Genomic DNA, 14,921 nt, shown 5'->3' with positions numbered 1-14,921 from the left:
CTAGGAATAAGATTGTCCGGACAGAAAGTTTTGTTGTGGGAAGACCTTGGAATAGTTGAGGTCGGAGTACAGTGTGTTTCTACACTGGCAGACTTACTTCTCGGATTGGATGAGTCTCTTGATGGTCTTGTTCCTTCCAAATGGCAACAGCATGTATTTGCTTACCAAAGCAGGGATGTTTAAGGCTCTGACTCTGGCCCTTGGCTCCCTGGTTCCATCATCAGCTCCACTATCTATCACTGTGAGTCCTTGTTCAGGTAATTTCTCTGAGTGACACCTAACCCCTGGAATTACTGGGAGCATGAAGTAAGATTGTATTTGTGAAAAAGAACTAACCAGGAACATTGTTAGTTTATTTTATTTTTTTGAGGTGTCGAGGTTTGAACCTGGGACCTTGTACGTGGAAGCCAGCGCTCAAACCACTGAATTACACCAGCTCCCACTCTTAGTTATTTTAAATCACTGATACTTATTTGTTTATTCCTTGTGGCTTGTTTGCTGTCTGCTCTCTGTGTCCATTCGCTGCGTGTTCTTCCGTGTCTGCTTGTCTCCCTTTGTTGCGTCATCTTGCTGCGCCAGCTCTCCGGGGGTTTCACGGGCTGTCAGCTCTCTGCGGCATGGGCCATCAGCTCTCTAAGGACGTGAGGGCTGTTAGCTTTCCGTGGGCGCAGGCCAACTTGCCTTCACAAAGAGGCACTGGCACATGAACCCAGGGCCTCTCATATGGTAGACGGGAGCCCAATCGATTGAGCTACAGCCGCTTCCCATTGATTTTTATATATGAGCCAAATGTTGCAAACAAATATGCAGTGTAATTTAAACACAATGTTAAACATGCTATTTTATTAATTAAATCATTCTGATATTAAAAAGGTGGAGCTCGAAAGGTAATCAAAGAAATGTGACCCAGAATGGAATACGTTACTAGTATATATATTGTGATTTGCTATACTAAATTACTAGAATACTTAGTACCTTAATGGACAAACTAGCTGTTTGGTTTCAGCCATCTGGGAGTGTCAGCTCTCTAGATTTCAGTTCATTTACTTAGCTTCATTTGACTTTGTAGCACAATTCTCTTATTCCCATATAAATCAGGATTCATTGCAAAGACAGCCTTCTATATTCTGCCATTTTCTAATTATAATCTAATTGTTTTCTTTTAACATTTTTCATCTGTGTAAGTTTCATTATTAACATTTTGAGGTGTTTAATGACTTGCTTAAAGAAAGAAATCAATGGTGCGATCAGATTTCTAAACTTGACATATTTGTCTTAGACACCAACTAGAAACAATTTACCTTATGAGGTGTGACATTGTTCTTTTGAAAATATTTTTGCTTTAATAGCTCCTCCCCCCCCCAAAAAAAAGGTTATCACTATAAGAAATGCCTAAGACGTGTAGAATTTGAATTAAATGCTTGGTTGGTTAATTTTTACGGTATATGGGAAAATAGGAAAATTAATAAAAAGAATATGTTTGCAAGGCAGAATCTTTATTCTGATTAAGAGAAATAGCCATTAACTTTGTTTTCTGTTTTTTGTTTTTGAAGAGTTCCTGAGTATTGAACCTAGGACTTTATGCATGGGAAGCAGGTGCGCAACCACTAAGCTACATTTGCTCCCAAACGAGAGTTGGTTTTTTCTTTGTTTTTTTTTTTTAGAAGGTACTGGGGATCAAACCAGGATCTTGTACATGGGAAGCAGACGTTCAATCACTTACACTACATCTGCTCCCTAGCCTTCAATTTGATGAAGAGCATTAGACAAAACTCAAAGAACAGTTAGCTTAAATTAACAATGGAAAAAGTATTGAGTTGCAAAAAGTTAAGGGTGAAATTTGGTTTTCACAGATTTAGAACTGCATTTTAGGAGATCTCAGAATTTCCTTAGAAATATCGGAAGCCACCTTAATCTTAAAGAATTGAGGGCTTTCAAGCTAAAAAAAAAAAAAAGATGGAGCTAGATGCCCTAGTCCATGTATCTTGTTGAAGGAAAGGACATTGATTATGGTTCATTAATTTGCAGTTGCAGAACCAAAGTCTCCTTTGGTAGAAATAATTTATACTCCCATGAACTCAAGAAAAGTCTCCAAGAATGATAAGAAATGGATTGGGAAAGGATAATTTCCTTTCCTTCTTTTCTAGTTACTTCAGCTGAAGTTTAGCATATTGAGAGACCAGATAACATATGTCCGTTTTTTTATCAGCATTTTCATTTTTACTGTGCTCCTGGACTGTGTACATATTTATAAACTGTCCCAAGTAGAAGCCTGCCAAGATTGTGGGAGTTATTTCTGAAAAAGCAGCAAACTTCATCTAGATTGTATTATATTAATACAACATGCATTTATTTTATGTGTTTGTTTTCTATTTTTTTATTCAAGTGTTCTTGTTTACTTGGTCTTTTACATTCTAAACTTTAGTGGAAGAATAAATAACAAATGAGTATCCTCAAATATTTGACCTTAGTAAGGCTGAAAGTGCATTCTATATTAAAACTATAAATGGCATTTGCTACAATTTATATGAAAAACCAATAGTTATGTTTTCATCTTGATATAGAAAGCTGTAGTTCAGTAGGTTTTATTATTACAAAATAAATATTTTTAAAATTTTGTAAAGTGCTGACCAACAGTTTGATTCTTTAACTTCAAAAAGTTCAATTTTATTTAAAAAAAAAAAAAGGTTTGAAATTTCAGCAAGAGTGCTTTAGGTTAGACAAACAGAATATTTTTGTACAATAAAAATTTTTAAATAGACTGTTCCTCGGCTATTACAAGGTCATTCCTGGTTCTGAAATTTTTGGGATAAAAGGTAATGACAGTCTTTTCATTGAGTATGCAAATCATTTCTACTAGAGTTGTGGAAAGTTACATAGGGTGTTTCTTTCTTTAAAGAGGTTACAGTTTGATGTAGAAGCAAGATAAAATCATACAACACACACATACACACACAAACCCTTCTAAAATTTGTCATTACCTCACAGAAGTAAGTGTTTAATAAAATATGTTTGATGTTGCTGGAAATATAATTATCAGGGGCTACGTAATTAAATGTTTTCTAGAAAAGTAGTAGTATGACTTTAATGCAAATGGCTTTAATGCAAATTTGTAGTGTCTGAAAAAAGCAAAAATGCCTTTTAAAATGTAACCAAGCCTCAATATAAACTGAGCCAGCCTATTTCTAGTATTTGTCATATATAATTCAGTATATTTTGTCTTATTTTGGGGGGGGGGGGAATATAGATTGTAGTACCTGGTAAATCCTCACTAAGAAGAAATGATACGGTCTTGATGAGTGGAAAATGAATCCTTTTATTTCCTGAGCTAAAATGATTTTGTTGTAAACTCATGAAAACCATCTATCTTACTCATATTTTTGGAAGGAGGACAGAAGCTGTCAAAGGAAGGATCTCAAATATTGTTTGGGGTATCTTCCATCAGTTTTAAAATCATTTAATTTATTCTGTCTAGTCATCCAAGCTATATAACCTATTTTCTCAATCCATTACCTTTAGTGCCATTCTTGGCTTCTGACCAGCAGTTGAACAAAGTTTTAAGTTGAAGGCATGGCACCATAAACAGAGTATTCCTTTCAAACACTTATCCCGGCTTGAGCACAAACTGTCTTACATATTCTTTACAGTGAGCATTTCTTTAGATTGTATTGGGACTTTCATCAAAGGCAGTGTGAGTCACACTGAATCTTTGGGTTTTCTGATTTTAAAGTCCACGTGTGAGCAAAGAACTTAAACAGAACAACAACAACTTTGCATTCTTACCTGGACAACAAAGACCTTTTAGCCACTGCTATCTCGTTAGGCTTTCTGCGTGCTCTCTCAGGACAGAGAGCTCGTCGGTTACAATTCCGTCATTACTCTTTCTAACAGCCCTTCCAGCTTTGTGCTCTTCCCAGTAGCACAGAGCTGCACACAGAGCACTATGTGTATTTGTTCCCACATTCAGAGCAAGAAGCTGAGACGAAATGATGCCAACTGACTCTAAGGCAATTTCCTTCCCTCTGTGGAAATTTCTGCTTCTCATATTGAATCGATTCACTGAGTGAAACTTGACCTCTTGTTATAGTGCATACGCTTTACAATGTGCCCAAGTAATTCAAAATGAAATACCAGTTGTATTTAGAAAATACAAAAACCTGACTTGAGTCGGTCCAGCTTGTTTTGAAAATGAAAATGCCTTTAAAATCTGCTCCTCTATTAAGAGAGCTATATATACCATACACTAGATTTTCTGCTCATTGTAAGATAATTAAAGTAATGGATTCTAGCCTGAGCTATAATTGTAAGCACATAGTTAGGCTTCTTTTATATATGGAAACTGAAATGGGAAACTGATGCAATTGATTAAAAGAAAAGGAAAGCTCCCTTTATTAAATGGTGTTTTTGGCCTTGAGTATGAAGATGGTGGTCTCATGGCATCAGTTTCCTGCGTGTGTGCACAGCTGTGCTTGTGTGCATGAGTGTGTATTAGACAGCCCAGAGGTGAAGGAACATGATGATACTAACTTTTTCTCGCTATCTACCAAAGGGTAGGGAAAGTTAGCAGCTTCAAAAGCACCAGAGATAAAAAAATATCTGGGTGAAATTAATATATAATCACCTTCTTAAAAATGTGGACATTGTTGAAATTACACCTTTTCAAGTTTTTGCTCTTTTTTAAAAATCAAGCCTGTTGCAGCAAAATGGCTGTTTTTTTTTTTTTAAATTGATAACTTGCTTGCTTTTAATAACAGAGGGTTACTTACTTCACTGGAACTTTTTTACATTTGTACATACTGTTTACTGGGAAGTAAAGCTAAACCATGTGCACATGTGCAAAATGAATAGATCCCACCACTGTCAGGGTATTGACTTCTTGATAATACCAATCACTATAGTTGTCTTACATGCGTGCCCATTGATGTCGATGAGGTGCTGTATAAAAATCCTGTGTATCTGAGCTCAGATAGCTTAGGTAAGAAAAACACTAATGTATCTCATGGATATTATATATATTTATATAGAATTCTACCCTGCTGAATAATTTGTGCTAGGCGTCGGCTCTCTCCAGATTTTCTAATATTCAGGCAGTTGGTGTGAGGGTGGAGGTAGGAGGGATTGGCAGAGAGAGCACTGCTTCTTCAGATTTTTAATAAATGTAATGAGTTGAGTTTCGTGCCTTGCCTTTTTTTTTTTAATAGTGAAGTAATCGTAGTGTAAAAAGAGCAGTTGTTGGACTGCATTATTAGTTAAACAGACTTTCTTCCCTTATTCATTAAAAAGAAAACTGTTATTGGATGCAAAAAAAAAAGAAAAAAAAAGTTAAAATAAAGGTCTATAAACCTTGCAAATCACCGAAGAACCACCTCATAAATTCTGAATATATCAAGTGAAAGCAAAATCTAAAATAAATATGAGAAGATAGAAGAAAAAAATCTTCTGAAGGAAAACCACCTCCTAAATTCATTCTGGTTCTTTTTAACAGACGTAGCAAATATAAGTAAAAGCAGGACTATTATGAGAACTCATGTTTTGTTATAAATTTGTAGTGGCAAATGCTTCCCTATAGGACAAAGTTTGAGAAGCTTTTAATATCTAAGAAGGTGGTACTTCCCTGTTTATGAACACTGTCCCTCTTTGAGTAGCAGATGATTTAAATTTCGTAGGGGAGGATAAATATTCACTGCCCTCCTCAAATAAAGAATAACACCCAAATGGGAAAGTGCCCTCCTTAGGTACCCTTCTTACTTGTACCTTTCTTTTTGTTTTTTGAAAGGCAGAGCTCAGAAATGGGCTTGCTCATTTTATGAAGGCACTGCCATGATAGCAGAGGCCATAAAAGGGAAGAATTCTTTGGTCGAACAGAAATTAATTAGGAAAAAATGAGGAAGGAAAGGAAAGCTCTTAAGTCAGTGGCTTAAAAAAAACGTTCTAACAGCTGTAATATGAGAGAACATACTAACACATTTTTTAATATAATTATATGAAAAAGACGTTTTTATATTTCCCTCTTCTAGCATAAAAAGAGTTTTTTGTCAAGCAGTAACAATTTATTCCTTATGGAAACTGCTGTATTATTGTCTGATGGCCATTTTAGATCCATAAAACGAAATGGATTAAAGAAAATTAAACAGTATTTTTAAGTGTCTACAGCTTGTGGCATGTTAACAACAATCCAATGTGAAATGGCACCAAAATTAAACTTGGTTTTTCAAGAGGTTGTTGCACTGTAATACAATATTTAAATATTTAACTCTGAAAGTTTGTTTTGAAATATAATTGTGAAAGCCAACATAATTTTGAGAAGGTAAAATGAGATATAACCAATTGTAAAAAATTATATATAATATGTTGTTTATTATACATAATGTATATTTCATTCCACCGCAAATGATTTGTTTCGGGGATTTTTAAACCTAGATAAACAAAACAGGTATTTTTGAGAGTCAGGAAAAATGCATTGTAACCCAGAGTTTGTCACTAATTGTATGACCTTAGATAAGCAAATTAAACTCACCAGGCATCAGTTACCATGTTTGTAGATTAGAGATTTGGGTGTCTCTAAAACCTTAGGAATTCTCAGGATTCTCATTAGTATCCAAGTGTCTTCTGAAATTAAGTCAAACACCCAAAATGGCTTGCTGTCTCACAAGAGACCTTATACAATCTTGTGCCTGTCCTCAGAGGTGTCTAACTACATGTCGCAATGAGTTCTTGCAAATGGTGATGTGAAATGAACTCTGAAGCATGTTTGGTATGACTTGGCAAGCTGTCCTGTTCTTTTGCATGTTACTAAATGAGTGAATGAGAGTTGACAAGAAAGGAAGGATGATTTGACGTTATTCACTGGTCAGATTGCTTAAACACTAAATAATTGCAAAGAGGCAAGCAAGATACAGTGAAACATGAGTCCTGTAATAACTAGAGCTCCTTGGGGCAAGGCCAGCAGTCTTTTTTTTTTTTAAAGGGTTTATTTTTTGTTATTTCTCTCCCCTTTCCCACCTCCCCCCGCAGTTGTCTGCTTTCTGTGTCCATTTGCTGTGTATTTTTCTGTGTCCGCCGGTATTCTTGTCAACAGCACCCAGAATCTGTCTCTTTTTTGTTGTTGTTGTTGCTTCATCTTGCTGCATCAGCTCTCTGTGTGTGTGGTGCCATTCCTGGGCAGGCTGCACTTTTTTCGCGCTGGGTGGCTCTCCTTATGGGGCGCACTCCTTGCGCGTGGGGCTCCCCTACGTGGGGGACCCCCCTTGCATGGCAGGGCACTCATTGTGCACATCAGCACTGCGTGTGGGTCAGCTCACCACACAGGTCGGGAGGCCCTGGGTTTGAACCTTGGACCTCCCATGTGGTAGGTGGAAGCCCTATCTGTTGGGCCAAATCTGCTTTCCCCAGCAGTCTTTTCAAATGCATTTGGTCCTGCTGAGTGCTCTAGATATGAAGAGCATTAGCCGATTGACTCATTTCCACTTTGCTTGTCACATGGTATTTTGTCATTTTTCTCCTGCGTATGTCATATTAATCTTAATTGCTCAAATTTAGCTTTTTAAAATGCGTTTGTATACTTTAATCAAGAGAGGATTATGTTAAATATATGTACAATAAAATTAGGTAAACACCACAAGCCTTTGGGTGGAGGAAAGCAAATAATTAAATTGAAAATCTTGCAATGTTAAAAATCAAAATACTAAAATCAATGGAATTCACTTACGCATGTTTTTCGCTCACGAAAAGCTGTTGTGAACTCTCTGGATTGCTCCTCTTGTTTTTCGCTTGATAGAGTGAAACAGGTGACTTTGGTGTGGGACTCTTGGTGGGCTGCCTTCTCCTGCTTGAAGACTGTAACTCTAGCTCAGTGAGATTATTCTGCATTAAAATAGGTATGACTGCTCCAACGTCACCAGTCCATCAGTGTTCTACGCTTTTCCTCAGCCAAAACTTCTGTAAAGTCTAGGCTCCATAACGACTGGGAGAGTTTCAATTTTATACACTACACCCATAATAGTACAGCGCAATCAGCAGCATGAAAATATACATTTGTTAGATGTATGTCCACAAGGACACCCAAAGCTGAGGAGAAAGGCCCACTGGGCAGTTAGGACATGGGGACAGCACAGCAGGTGACCTGGAGATGAGAAAACTTGATTTTGCATGGCACAAAGCCCCCGACTCATTTCTTTGGCTTTCCTAGGCATATGTCCGGGTGAGCATGGTTTCATTTCGCCCACACACATCTCAAAAGTTGGTGCATTTGGTGGTCTGGAATTCATCCAAAAGGACGGGACTAGAGTTTTTGAAGAAATGTAATTAGTCATGCCTATAAATCAGTAAAGTGTGTGTGTGTGTGTGCCAGCCTGCACAGATGTGCTCACATAGCCTGCCCACAGCCTTACCAAGACTTGAGTGGGATGAAAGTTTTCTATTCAAAACCATCCCACCCAGTTAGAACCACAGTTGAGGGTGGGTACGGCAGGCATCTGCGTCTTTGCAAGTACCATTTTGTGAGCTTTACCTTTAGAGTGTATTTTGGAAGGAGTTTATCATTAGAAACAGTTTCGTTTTTTCCTTAAAAATCACCACTAATGGCTGATGAGATGGGAAGATGAACAGATATTGTATTTTGAGTTCTGTGTTACATTTTATTTATTTTAAGAAATTTATCAATGGATGCCTATGTACTTATTCATAAAAGTAGAGCTTAGTGGCAAGTTGACATTTTAAAGAATAAGAGACTTCATTATCTCCTCATTTGATCCCTAATTCTTTGCTCCAAAACATTGTAGACACCTAGAAAGAGCTTGGTAAATACTTCTGTAATTAATTTGCTCTGACAGGACAGACATTCTTGAATATTTCTAGCGTGGAGGCTCTGAGTGTCTACGTAACTCATATGACTGAAAACAATGTCAAAAACCAGCACACAGTATTTGAAACAAATGTTCCCTCTTCTTTATGTATATGCAGGGTTTTTTTTTTTTTTTTTTCTTCATTCAACAACTGTGTATGGAGCATCAATGTCATGGTAAAGATGCCTCATGCAGGTCTTACATAAAGTGCAGGAAACCAGATATAAACAAATATCTCTAGCCTGGACTCACATGCAAACTAATTCTGAAATGTACGCTCAGCAATGAGATTTAGTGCTATAATCCTAGTGGACTCTGCAGATAGAAACAGGGGAATGAAAATAAGGTTGAGTGTTAACAAAAAACCCGTGATTGAAAATGGAAGAGAAGAATTAAATGCTCAAAGAGAGAGTCAATTTCCTCACATAAAAATATTTACCCTACACTGGAATCCTCTTCCTGGGATATCTGCATCTGGGCACTGAGGTTCAAGATATTTTCCAGGTATACCACTTATCCATTGCCACAATTGTTCAGATAAACAATCTACTGCAAAGCTCAACTGATTACAGCCATAGGTGTAGATTTCCTGCAGGTGTCTGAGGGTGGGGGTTTGCAGATTGGCTCTTCTGGAAGTTCTCCTCTGATCTAGACTCCTTCACATGTCAGGGTAGACTAAAGAAAAGCAGTCTGGCCGACATCTCACCCTCAGGAGGAGAGCATGAGCACATGCACCTGTCACTGACTGACGTTCAAGGGGAAGTCCCAGAACCAGGTCCCAGAGGCAGAGTGGGACCGCTAGAGGTGACCAAACTCATCTACTGCTCGAGGACTGTGCCCGAGATTGAGAAGGTGATTGAAGAGCTGTGCAAGTTGCTCAACTTCTATGAGAAGCAGGAGGGCGAAAAGCTGCAGTTCTTGGGACTAGCTCTGAGCTCCCGCAAGAACCTGTGTATTCACCCTGAGGTGACGCCCTTGCGCTTCTGGAAGGATGTCGATGGCAAGTGCCACAGCCTCACGGCCTCCTACATGCGGGCACAGCACGAGCAGGACCCCAGCCTGCCACACTGCCGCTTCTACGAGGAATTTGACATTCACGGGCGTCAGGTGCCCCTCCCCGCTGGCATCTACAACCTGGATGACCTGAAGGCTATGGGCCAGCGCCAGGGGTGGTGCCCGTACTTCCTGGCCCGCTACTCGATCCTGCACGCCAATGTGGTGGTCTACAGCTACCACTACCTCCTGGACCCCAAGATCGCGGACCTGGTGTCCAAGGAGCTGGCCCGCAAGGCCGTCGTGGTCTTCGACGAGGCCCACAACATTGACAACGTCTGCATCGACTCCATGAGTGTCAACATCACCCGTCGGACCCTCGACCGTTGCCAGGGCAACTTGGAGACCTTGCAGAAGACGGTGCTCAGGATCAAGGAGACAGACGAGCAGCGCCTGCGGGACGAGTACCGGCGCCTGGTGGAGGGGCTGCGGGAGGCCAGCGTGGCCCGGGAGACCGACGCCCACCTGGCCAACCCGGTGCTGCCTGACGAGGTGCTGCAGGAGGCGGTGCCTGGCTCCATCCGCACGGCCGAGCACTTCCTGGGCTTCCTGCGGCGCCTGCTGGAGTACGTCAAGTGGCGGCTGCGGGTGCAGCATGTTGTGCAGGAGAGCCCCCCCGCCTTCCTGAGCAGCCTGGCCCAGCGCGTCTGCATCCAGCGCAAGCCTCTCAGATTCTGCGCCGAGCGCCTCCGATCCCTCCTGCACACCTTGGAGATCGCCGACCTGGCCGACTTCTCCCCGCTCACCCTCCTTGCTAACTTCGCCACCCTCGTCAGCACCTACGCCAAGGGCTTCACCATCATCATCGAGCCCTTTGACGACAGGACCCCCACCATCGCCAACCCGATCCTGCACTTCAGCTGCATGGACGCCTCGCTGGCCATCAAGCCGGTGTTCGAGCGCTTCCAGTCGGTCATCATCACATCTGGGACACTGTCCCCGCTGGACATCTACCCCAAGATTCTGGACTTCCACCCCGTCACCCTGGCAACCTTCACCATGACACTGGCCAGGGTCTGCCTCTGCCCCATGATCATCGGCCGTGGCAACGACCAGGTGGCCATCAGCTCCAAATTTGAGACCCGGGAAGATATCGCTGTGATCCGGAACTACGGAAACCTCCTGCTGGAGATGTCGGCCGTGGTCCCCGACGGCATCGTGGCCTTCTTCACCAGCTACCAGTACATGGAGAGCACCGTGGCGTCCTGGTACGAGCAGGGCATCCTAGAAAACATCCAGAGGAACAAGCTGCTCTTCATCGAGACCCAGGACGGGGCCGAGACCAGTGTTGCCCTGGAGAAGTACCAGGAGGCCTGTGAGAATGGCCGCGGGGCCATCCTGCTCTTGGTAGCCCGGGGCAAAGTGTCCGAGGGAATTGACTTCGAGCCGCATTCTCAAGGCCCAGATCCGCGAGAACGACCTTCTGACCTTCGACGCCATGCGGCACGCGGCCCAGTGCGTGGGCCGGGCCATCAGGGGCAAGACGGACTACGGCCTCATGGTCTTTGCCGACAAGCGGTTTGCGCGGGCGGACAAGCGTGGGAAGCTGCCCCGCTGGATCCAGGAGCACCTCACGGACGCCAACCTCAACCTGACGGTGGACGAGGGCGTCCAGGTGGCCAAGTACTTCCTGAGGCAGATGGCGCAGCCCTTCCACCGGGAGGACCAGCTGGGCCTGTCCCTGCTCAGCCTGGAGCAGCTGCAGTCAGAGGAGACGCTGCGCAGGATAGAGCAGATCGCCCAGCAGCTGTGACCGCCGGGCGGGACAGAGCTGTGAAAGGAGGGGCAGGCGGAATGAGCCACTCCCTGCTGGAGGAGGCCTCGCCCACATAGTGTGAGCTCTGGTGCAGCGGGAGATGGGAGCCATGGAAGGTTCTTGAGCGGGACAGCAGGGGGTGGGGCTCAAGAGTCTGGACCTTCCGGGCCCTTGGCTGACCTGATCCAACACTCACCCGGCTGTTCCGGCCACCCCCTCGCCTCGGAGCCGGGAGACCAGCTTCTCGCTGCCACGCCGGATGGACTCACGGAACTTGGAGAATGAGCTGCTCCGGCGCAGGGCCTGGGAGGGGGCCAGGGACACTGGTCAGTCCCCCCGTCCTACCTGTCCCCAGCTCCCCAGAGACCGAAGCAGAGCCCACCCTCACCTGCGGATCTGCGTTACCAGCCGTCTCTGTGTTGGGGGCTCTTGGGGGAACAGACGGGGGATCAGGGTGGGACTGGGGGCTTGGGAGGCTGCCGGGGAGGGTGGAAGGGGCGGGGGCTCACCGAGGGGGGCGGGCAGGTCCTCCCTGCTGAGGATTTCTTTGTACAGCTCTTCCTCCTGCTGGTACTTGTTCTGTTTCAGGTAGGCCGAGGCCTGTGGGGAGGGCAAGGCTTGTGAGCTGCGCTCCAGCTGGGAAGCTCCCAGGTGCCCTGCACCCCAGCGCCCCCACCCCAGGCCCCCACGGCCATCCTTCTGAGGTGCACACTGACGGCCCCTCCCCTGCTCGAAGCCTTGCGGGGCCTTCCCGGGCCCTCAGGAAGGAGCCCGCTCACCCTGTCCCCGAGGCTTGCCCTACAACAGGCGGGCTTGCATCCCGGCCCCACCGGGCTGGGTGACCCAGGGCAGGGGCTTCCTGTCTCTGAGCCTCTGACCCTGTTTCCTGCTCTACCTGGGGCTGGTGATTTAACCTCTGTGCCTCAGTTTCCTCATCTGCAAAATGAGGGTGACAGCAGCTCCTACCTCATAAGGTCTTGTAAGAAATAAATAAGATGATACAGGGAGCGTGTGGAGAAAGGGGTTTAACACAGTAAGAACTCAATAAATATTTGATGCTGTCAAAAAAAAACAAACAAACAAACCAACAACAAAAAAAAAACCCTGAAACCCTGCTCTATCACCTGAGTCCACGTAGAATTTCTGGCTCCCCTTTCAGTGGGGTTATAAATGGATACCCTCTAAGAACCTCATTTCATGTGATTCACAACAGCGTGTGCTGTAACAAGGGCCACACGGGGGGCTGAAGCCGATCGTCTACTTATGACTATCCTCTATTGACAATTAACAGACGATGTATTATTTAAGAACAGTTTTTGTTCATATACCGTACTATCCATTCAAAGTGTACAATCACAGAGTTGTACATTCGTCACCACAGTCAGTTTGTGAACATTCTTATTACTCCAAAAAGAAAATTGCCATAACCCTCAGACTTCCCTGCTATTGACACCTGGCAATGGTTTGGTTATTACTGTTAACTATAGTCCATAATTTGCATTAGATACCCCCCGTACCACCCTATTAAAAACCCCTTGTATTAATGATGTACATTTGTTCTCCTTCATGGAAAAACATTCTTCTCTTTGTATTATCCACCACAATATCCTCCACTACAGGCTGCACTAAGTTATCAAGTCCCATGTTTTATTCTCTGGCTTTGTGAACAGACCAGATTTTGATGACAATATTTGAGTACTGAACTTATCTGAAAGTGTCAAGGTTAAATATTAGGATTGTTCCAATCTCTAACTTTTTATTATTTTTATTTCATGTGCCATGCCTTAGTAAATAATTTTTTCTTAACAAATGGAAAACCCTGGTATAATTCATATTTTGCCTATACAAAGAAATACATTGGGGATGGGGGAACAGTATTTGGGGCTTCCCAATTTTCATGTTATATTGAAGAAAAGAAAATTTAGAGTCTCTTAAGCTTCAGAATTACATCATTTGCCTGACTTTGGCATAGGTCTGAAGGTGAGAATTAAATCGTTTACCTATTCATTAAGCACCCACTCTGTGTTGGGCCCTCTTCTAAAAGCCACAGATTCTCTACTCAATGGTGCTACTCCTGTGGTGTAAACGTCAACTTGAATTTTATTCAGAGCAGTGACAGAAGGCTTATAGAAATTCGAGTATGGCTTTAAATGAATTTATGAAAAATTACATTTTGTGATTAGAGTATTATTGAACTTGGGTAATAAGATGCTAGCATCATCTGTATAATAACAGCTTGAAATTCTTGGCATCCATTGGCAGAAAAATTGAGTGCAGAATTTCTCAGAGTAGCATTCAGAGGGCCCTCTTTCATATGAACCCATGCTTATTTCTTACCTACTACCAATTTGTCTTAGTTTGCCTAAGCTGCTATCACACATACCACTCAGTATGTTCGCTTAACCAACAGGAATTTACTGGCTCATGGCTTTGGGGCTAGAAGAAGTCTCAAATGAAGATATCGGCAAGACTTACCCTCTCCCAGGGTCTGTGTGCTCTGGTCCTGGCTGCTGGCAGCCCTTGGGTTGTGTGGCCTGCGTGTCTGCCTCCTGTCACGTGGTGATGTCTTCTCCTTTCTCGTCCTGTGACTCCTGGGTTCTCTTTCAAAAACCTTGAGTAAGTGGGTTAGGGCCCACCCGGCTTCAGTTGGGCCACACTTTAACTGAAAATGGCACCTTGAAAAGGTCATCTTTACCATGGGTTAATAGCCACAGGGGCACAGAGTAAGATTAAGAACATGTTTTCCTGGGGTACAGAATTCAACCTATCATACAACTCCTCCTTCCAGGTACTCTGAGGTTTTCCTTGACCCCTAAAAACTGTGTGCTTCCCCACTTCCTCACCTTTCCTGAAGCTCTTTCCTCTGCCGAGAATGTTCCTTTTTGCCATTTCCACTCAAGGGCACGCCCATGATTACTAGACAGTCTCAGATGCTGCATCCTTTAAAATGTCATGACAGCTCATCCCATTGGAAATTCGACTTCCCTCCGCTTCCACAGTACATTTTATGTCTTTAGTGCAGTTAGTTTTATCTACAATATTGAAATACATATTTGTTTCTCTTTCTAAGATTGTGAGAACCCAGAGCAGGCACTCATTCACCTTTACATACTACTTACCAATAAATGCTTTACAATTTCTTTTGAAATCAGTATGGATTTCCAGCCTCCCAGGCTGAATTTTACCCTAAACACTCTTACCATGTGCTAGGCATTGTGCTCTAGGCTAAAGATTCAAAGCTCTTGCTTGCATTGGAATTTCATTTCAAT

The 14,921-nt window shown here is 43.0% G+C and overlaps 1 protein-coding gene and 1 pseudogene across 1 annotated transcript in view; both read left to right on the top strand.

Moving 5' to 3' along the window:
- TENM3 (teneurin transmembrane protein 3) overlaps window positions 1–14,921 on the top strand; it is a 682,045-nt gene that overhangs the window by 36,728 nt on the left and 630,396 nt on the right. The gene's annotated exons all lie outside the window — the stretch shown is intronic.
- LOC131279486 (general transcription and DNA repair factor IIH helicase subunit XPD pseudogene) lies at window positions 9,573–11,738 on the top strand (annotated as a pseudogene).

The sequence above is a fragment of the Dasypus novemcinctus genome, chromosome 1 (genome assembly GCF_030445035.2).
Source record: "Dasypus novemcinctus isolate mDasNov1 chromosome 1, mDasNov1.1.hap2, whole genome shotgun sequence".
NCBI lineage: Eukaryota > Metazoa > Chordata > Mammalia > Cingulata > Dasypodidae > Dasypus > Dasypus novemcinctus.
The sequence above is the reverse complement of the archived record's forward strand: the minus strand, read 5'-3'. Positions and strand labels throughout refer to the sequence as shown.